The following is a 6,937-nucleotide window of genomic DNA, read 5'->3' as shown; positions in this document are numbered from 1 at the left end:
TCTCTATCTATTCAGTATTACCAGAGTCCTTCAATGCCTTTCTGGTCATGAAACTTCGCCGTCACGCCAGTCACGCTATGGGAGAGCTTCGTACGCTGAACAGGGAGGCCGCGCCGCGGCGCTGGTGTTGATCGAAGGGCAGCCGGGGGCGTGGTCAGAGCGCGTTTGGCAGGGAACGGACCAAGGAGCACGGCCGGGCTGGAGGAGCGGCGGGCGCGCACTTTCAAAGTGCGCGCTCGCCGCTCCTCCAGTCCGGCCGTGCAAGGAGTAAGACAAAACAGTCGCTCGCCGCCTTATCAGCAGTGCGCTTTCGCATTGCGGGTCGTGGGCCGCTCAAATGGACTTATCATTTTGTGAGTGGCGAAAAAATTTCGTGCGAACGGGAATGCTGCTACAGCATTCCTGCCTGCCGGTCTGGCTACAGAGTAGCGGCGGCCGCCCGATGCCCTCCGATCTGCGGTGGTGCCCCTCGCGGTAGCCTTTGTCCCCGTACGAAACTTGGCCGGGAGTTTCATGACCAGAGAAGCATTGAAGGACTCTGGTATTACTGTTGTTCTGCTTACTGAAACCGCTTGCACGTCCTGATTGCAGTGCTCCCAAATGTTTCGCCACAAACAGCCCTCGGCGTGCTGCCGCATGCGAGGCGATAGTTCAGCGATGTAGGCGCTGGCTGTGCCATTTCCACCAGCGATGTGCTCCCCTCGCAACAGATCGTCATGGCGATAAGAACAGGCAATAGTTATCGTTTGCGTAGGTGACCTGTCGCTTTTTAAGCGGCAGCACGTCAGTTGGTGTTTGTGCACCGAACGTTTTGGAACACTGCAATCACGACATGCAAGCGGGCATATCACGTAGTGTTTTTCTATATCATGCATGAGTAAGCTTAAAAATACTACGCAAACTATTTATTCCGAAGTTTTGCAAACCACTATGCAACTTTCTACTTGGAATTTTTCGCCTAGCTTTGCTGCTTTAAAAGTTGGCTAAATAATCTTCACTAATTATCTAATTAGGCAAAATACAAAACATTGTTGCTCCAGTCGACGCTGTAAATGTGGTTAGACTGCGAAGCTGTAAACAATACCCACGACAATTACCAATGTGACGTCACTTGAATTCTCACGCGGAGCTGTACAAATAGGGAAACCAGAGACAAGTGAAATGTATTTAACCAAACTTTCTATTACTGCCCAACGACATTCATGACTGCTTTATGTTCACACGCGCACACACACGCGCACGCGCACGCACGCACAAACACACACACAGACACACACACTCACACACACACACATACACACACACACGCGCGCGCACACGCGCGCACACGTACACGCACACACACGCGCGCAGACGCGCACACACGCACACGCGCAGGCACGTACGCACACGCACACGCATGCACGCGCACGCACGCACGCACGCACACGTACACACACGCACACGTACACACACGCACGAACACGCACATATGCACGCACACGCACACACACACATGCACACACACACCCGCACACGCACACATACGCGCGCGCCCGCAGGCGCGATCGCACGCGCACGGGCACACGCACGCACGCACACGCACGCACGCACGCGCGCACACACGCACGCAGACACGCACACACTCACACGCACACGCGCATGCACGTACACACACGCACACGCGCACGCACGCACGCATAGGTACACACACGCACACGCACACATGCACGCAAACGCACACACGCACACACGCACACATACACGCGCGCCCGCAGGCGCGATCGCACGCGCACGGGCACACGCACGCACGCACGCACGCATACGCATGCACACAAGTGCGTGCGCACTCACACACCGACTATTTGTAACAGCACCCAGTACTCGCACCACCGCTTCGCATTGGCCCCACATTATCCGTTTATTATCCAACGTGCCAGTAACGCGCGTAGGCATAAAAAAACATGCGAATTTTTTGGAATCCGGGCTTATACAGCGACGAGGAAAGCACCCACCGAGTGATCAACACGTGGTCTGCCTTGGGGGCGACAGGAGCTTTTCCCGCAATGCTTGAAGCTTCTCCGCAATACTCACACTTTAAATCCTTCAGGAACCTTGTGGAACCAATATACTGAAGCCATGTTTTATATACTGGTAGCTTTCACTCCCAAGATAACACGATAAGAAAAACATCGCAGAACATTCTGAAAATTGTGAGTAATCGGGCTGAAAAGATCGCCGCCCATTGAGTAACGCTCATTCCTGTTCGCCTGGTGGCCGATGGCTGAACTAGGCGTGAGCCGGAAATCTGGGGGTGTAATTTTCGTTTGTGTCTTTGACAACGAACAAGGTACATTTCGGCTCGGGAACACTGATGCAAGAATGGGATTTTGTCAGACGGCGCCTTCTCCGGCACACGAGGGCTCCGGATGTTTGTTTCTTTCCCCATTCCCCACATTCTTTTAAAGGCGATAGTCTTTCTTGGGATACATAAACGCGGAATTTTTGGTGTGTCTGTTTGTCTGTCTGTCTGTGACTCGATTCAGCCACCCAGCCAAAGTGAAACATAAACTGCGCAATAGTTTTATATACTCACAGCCAAATCAAAATGTCTAAGTCCGGTGTTAATGTTCATACTTGTCAACATTGTTGAACAAGGACAAGGCATTATGCAAATATAAGGCAGAAAATCAATACGTGAGTGATAGTTGCAGTGTTCCTTTAATAAAAACTCACGGATGCTTGGTTTTTGCGACAGCAACTGAAATACTACATCAACTGCAGAAAACCGTCGCCTGCCGCTGCCCGTGCTAGCTGGCGGCATTTAAAGAATCAAACGGCAACAGCAACGAAAGGTTCCACTAGATAGGTTCCGCGTTCCACTTGGAACGCTCGTGGAGTAGGACAACGTGGTTCTATAAACGTTGAAGTAAGATGCCTCGATTCATGCGCGTCTCCGCCGTGCGGCAGCGCTGGCATCGAGGCACCCGACATGGAGCAGTGGAATGCGGTAACTTTAAATTGAGTTGAGCAAACTTATAGTATGTTATCGTGGGAGGATCGAGACGGCAAAGGAACAGCATGAGAGTTGAGCGAGAAAGAGAAGTGAGGCCTTCACTTGCCAGGGGCGCCATTCGACTGTCGTGTTTCGTCGACATTTGCAACTAAAGGAGCAGATTCGCGGCCATTTTTGTCGTCGTGAAGTGTACATTGTCGTTGTTGTTATATATACCTTAGTTCAGGGTCAGCGCTCGTGTGTCTATTTCGCTTGCCCCCGCTTCTTGCGCTCTGTTTTCAACAAGTCCTGAACCAACTGGCCAAAACTGTACTGTGCCGGTCTGGGTCCCGAACGGGGTTTAGAGACAAAATTTATGTGGCGCAGGCGGTGCCTGCACCAGGTGCTCCCGAGGCCCCCTCATGGTATCAGCGGCTGGCTGCTCACATGTTCGCGACGTGGTCCATGCATTTCACCGTGATTTGTTCCTCCGACCTGACCTGCCTCACGGTGTTTCGCATCATAACCGTCTGGTTGTGCTCATCACTATGCTTTACCGCGCAGCTTCGCCTCGCGGTCTTCACGAGGGCTGGCGGTGTCCGGAAGCGCGGCGTTCATTCTCTTCATGGCTTATTTCTACTTTTTTATGCAAAGCTGTCAATGGCTAGGATACAGCAGATCCTCTGTGGCAACAGAGCGATGTAGACAAGAATCGCACGCGAGCGTAGCGCCACGTTGCGGCGCAGTTTTAGTTGAGCGTACGCAGAGAGTTGCGCGCGCACGTAGGGGCAGCACAGCGCCCGCAGCGAAGTTCTCGCGAAGAACCAGTTTTAGTTGACCGCACGCAGAAGTTGGTGCGTGGATAAACCAGTAGCGCGGACATGCGCGCTTTGTGTGTCATGCAGCGCTACTAAGCGCCAGATTGGCGAACGAAACATGTGGTTGCCGGCCAGCGCCAGACGTAAACCTAGCCAGAAGAAGCCGTAAACCAGTTTGGGGGAGACGCCGTTCCTTTGTTCCTTTCGTTCACGGGCGAGAGAGACCGGAAAGAGGAAGGGAGGGGCCTCGCGCACGGACCGCAAAGCCCGCAAAACCCGCAACGCAAGAATCCAAAACTTGCGGGCGCACGCAGAGCGCGCGGCCGCCGCTTACGTACTGCGCATGCGCCCTCGCGCCTCCGCAAGTTCTTTGCGCGCGCAGAGCTGCTGCGTGCGCTCAACTAAAACTGTCTAAAAACTGCGCCACACCACCCGCGTATGAAAAACGTTCATAAAATTTAAGAAAAGGACCTAGGGCCATTATATTTTAATATGACGGCTTATATTTCTCCTAGAAAATACCCTCCCAGCAACGCATGTGTGTTTAGAGGTGAAGCCAACTTTAAAAAGATCGTTGTTAGCTTTGTTTTTGTAAGGTGGCTTTCCCACATTGAGTGTTGCACAGTGAAGCGCTTCCATCTTCGGAGGGAGTATCATTAAGTAAGTGCCTATAAATAACTTTTGTTTTATCTAAACTATGTCAAAAGAAATTATATGACCGCTAGCTGCTAAGACTACTCTAACATTAAGCCGCCTTTTATTTACTTTTCAAAATTACATAGTTCGTAGTGAAGTTGTAAATATTGCGGAACTCTCGTCTGCTGTCAATACCTCTGCTGTCACGGGCTACTACGGGAGGGAAACGGACAGCTTCATGTTTGTCCACTGGAATAAAACTCTAGTTTGTCAAAGTTTAATTCAGATAACTAACCAGAAAATATGCTTAAGCGCAAATTACAAGCAAACGTGTTCTGCCACGTGCACCCCTTGGACTGCGACCCGGTCAAAGCATATTGTCGTTTACGTCGAGACTCGGCATCACAGCTCTGCTTGTCATCTTTCTTCGCAGAGTGGAAAGACACTGAATTTATAAAGACGATAGTTGTTCTTCGGCTACTTAAACCCAGAAATTTTGGTCTGTCTTGTATGTCTGTCCGTCTGTCTGTCTGTGACTCGATTCAGCCACCCGGCCAAACTAAAACAGTGCCGGCGCAATAGTCTTATACAGGGTGTCCCAGCTATCATGCACCAAGATTTAAAAAAAGAGTAAAGGCGTAACTCGAAAGAAAGCAGGTGCATAATGTTTGCAGTACTGTGAATAAGCGGACAGTATTTTTTCTTTAATGAGACCTAATTAACTAATTGTAATTAATTAACTAACTCGAGAAATACTGTCCTAATCACTAAAGTGTCAATGAGGCACTTGTAGGTAACCACGAGGGGCATCTAACTACGGTATTTTCAGCGATGAACTAATTGCGTACACATTTATTCTGACTGATAAAGGAAACCCGCGAAATATGAAAAACACCACGTGACGGCGCCTCCGCGCGCACCGTAAAGCAACGCCCTCAAACAGGCTGCCTCTAAGTTAGCCAGAATGAAATAGACGAAAGAAAGAAAGAAGAAATCGCGACCGAGTTTGTTCCTTATCTGCAGACGCGTTCCGCGAATCTTGCTGCTACTGCTCCTTCCATGCATGCTATTATCAAGGTGATGCGCTGTCTCTTCGGGCGGGTAACACGCGAAGCAGTTGCTTTCAATCAGCTTTGTTTGGGGACGCTGCTTTACAATGTGCGCGTAAGCGTCGTCACGTGGTATTTTTCATATTTCGCGGGTTTCCTTTATCAGTCAGAATAAATGAGTATGCAATTAGTTCGTCGTTGAAAATAGCGCAGTTAGATGCCCCTCGTGGTTACCTACAAGTGCCTTATTGACACTTTAGTGATTAGGGCAGTATTTCTCGAGTTAGATAATTAATTACAATTAATTAATTAAGTCTCATTAACGAAAAAATTACTCTCCGCTTCTTCACAGTACTGCAAACATTATGCACTAGGTTTTCTTCGAGTTACGCAATTTCCCTTTTTTTAAATCTTGGTGCATGATAGCTGGGACACCCTGTATAGTCACAGCTAAATCTACCCGTCTAAGCCCGGTGTAATGTTCATACCTGTCAACATTGTTGAAGAAGAACAAGACATTACACAAATATAAGACCACAAATTATTACAGAAGTGATGTTTGCAGTGTTCCTTTATAAAAAATCATACATGCTTGATTTTGGCGAAATTAAATACTTCATCAACTCCAGAAAAAAAATTCACTTTGCCGTCGCCTGCTGTCGCCCGCGCCACTATAGCTTCTTGCGGCATTTTAAGGAATCAACCGGCAACAGTTACGAAAGGTTCCACTAGCTGTAGCCCGCGCCACTATAGCTTCTTGCGGCATTTTAAGGAATCAACCGGCAACAGTTACGAAAGGTTCCACTAGATAGGTTCCACGTTCTGCTTGCAACGCACGTGGAGTAGGGAAACGAGGTTCTATAAACGTTGAAGTAGGGCGCCGCGATTCACGCGCGTCTTCGCCGTACGGCAGCGTTGGCATCGAGACACCCGGTTCGGAGTAGTGGAACGCGGGAAATTTAAAATGATTTAAGCAAACCTTTGGCATCTTTACCTTGGGACTAGCGCGACGCAAGAGGAACAACATGAGAGGTGAGAGGTAAAGCGAAGGGAGGCATTTACTTGGCAAAAGTCAATAAAGACTATTGTCTTTTGACGACATTTGCAACGAAAGAAGCAGATACGCGGCCAATTTTTTTCACTGGCTCTCTCCAGGGCTGCAGTTTGCTCCCGCGTTTGCCTTTTTTTTTTAAAGCGAAGAGTATATAGACCGTGTTCAACGTTTTCTTGATGTCGAAAAAAAGAACAAAACAACAACATAAAACTCCGGAGGCTCCACCTCATCGCCCATGCGACCAACGTGCGATGTACCATGCGACATCCGACATCTCTTCAAGGACTGCTCGGAACATGCAGTGGAGTGGACAGCATTGTTTAAACAACAAGGAAGAGCCACCCCGCGTGCCTCTGCGGAAGACGGTCTATTTCCCGAACGGGAAATCACTAGGCGGGAATAGTGT

The sequence above is a fragment of the Haemaphysalis longicornis genome, unplaced genomic scaffold, assembly GCF_048455015.1.
Source record: "Haemaphysalis longicornis isolate Haplotype H1 unplaced genomic scaffold, Haemaphysalis longicornis Haplotype H1 scaffold_797, whole genome shotgun sequence".
NCBI lineage: Eukaryota > Metazoa > Arthropoda > Arachnida > Ixodida > Ixodidae > Haemaphysalis > Haemaphysalis longicornis.
Note: the sequence above shows the minus strand (reverse complement) of the source record.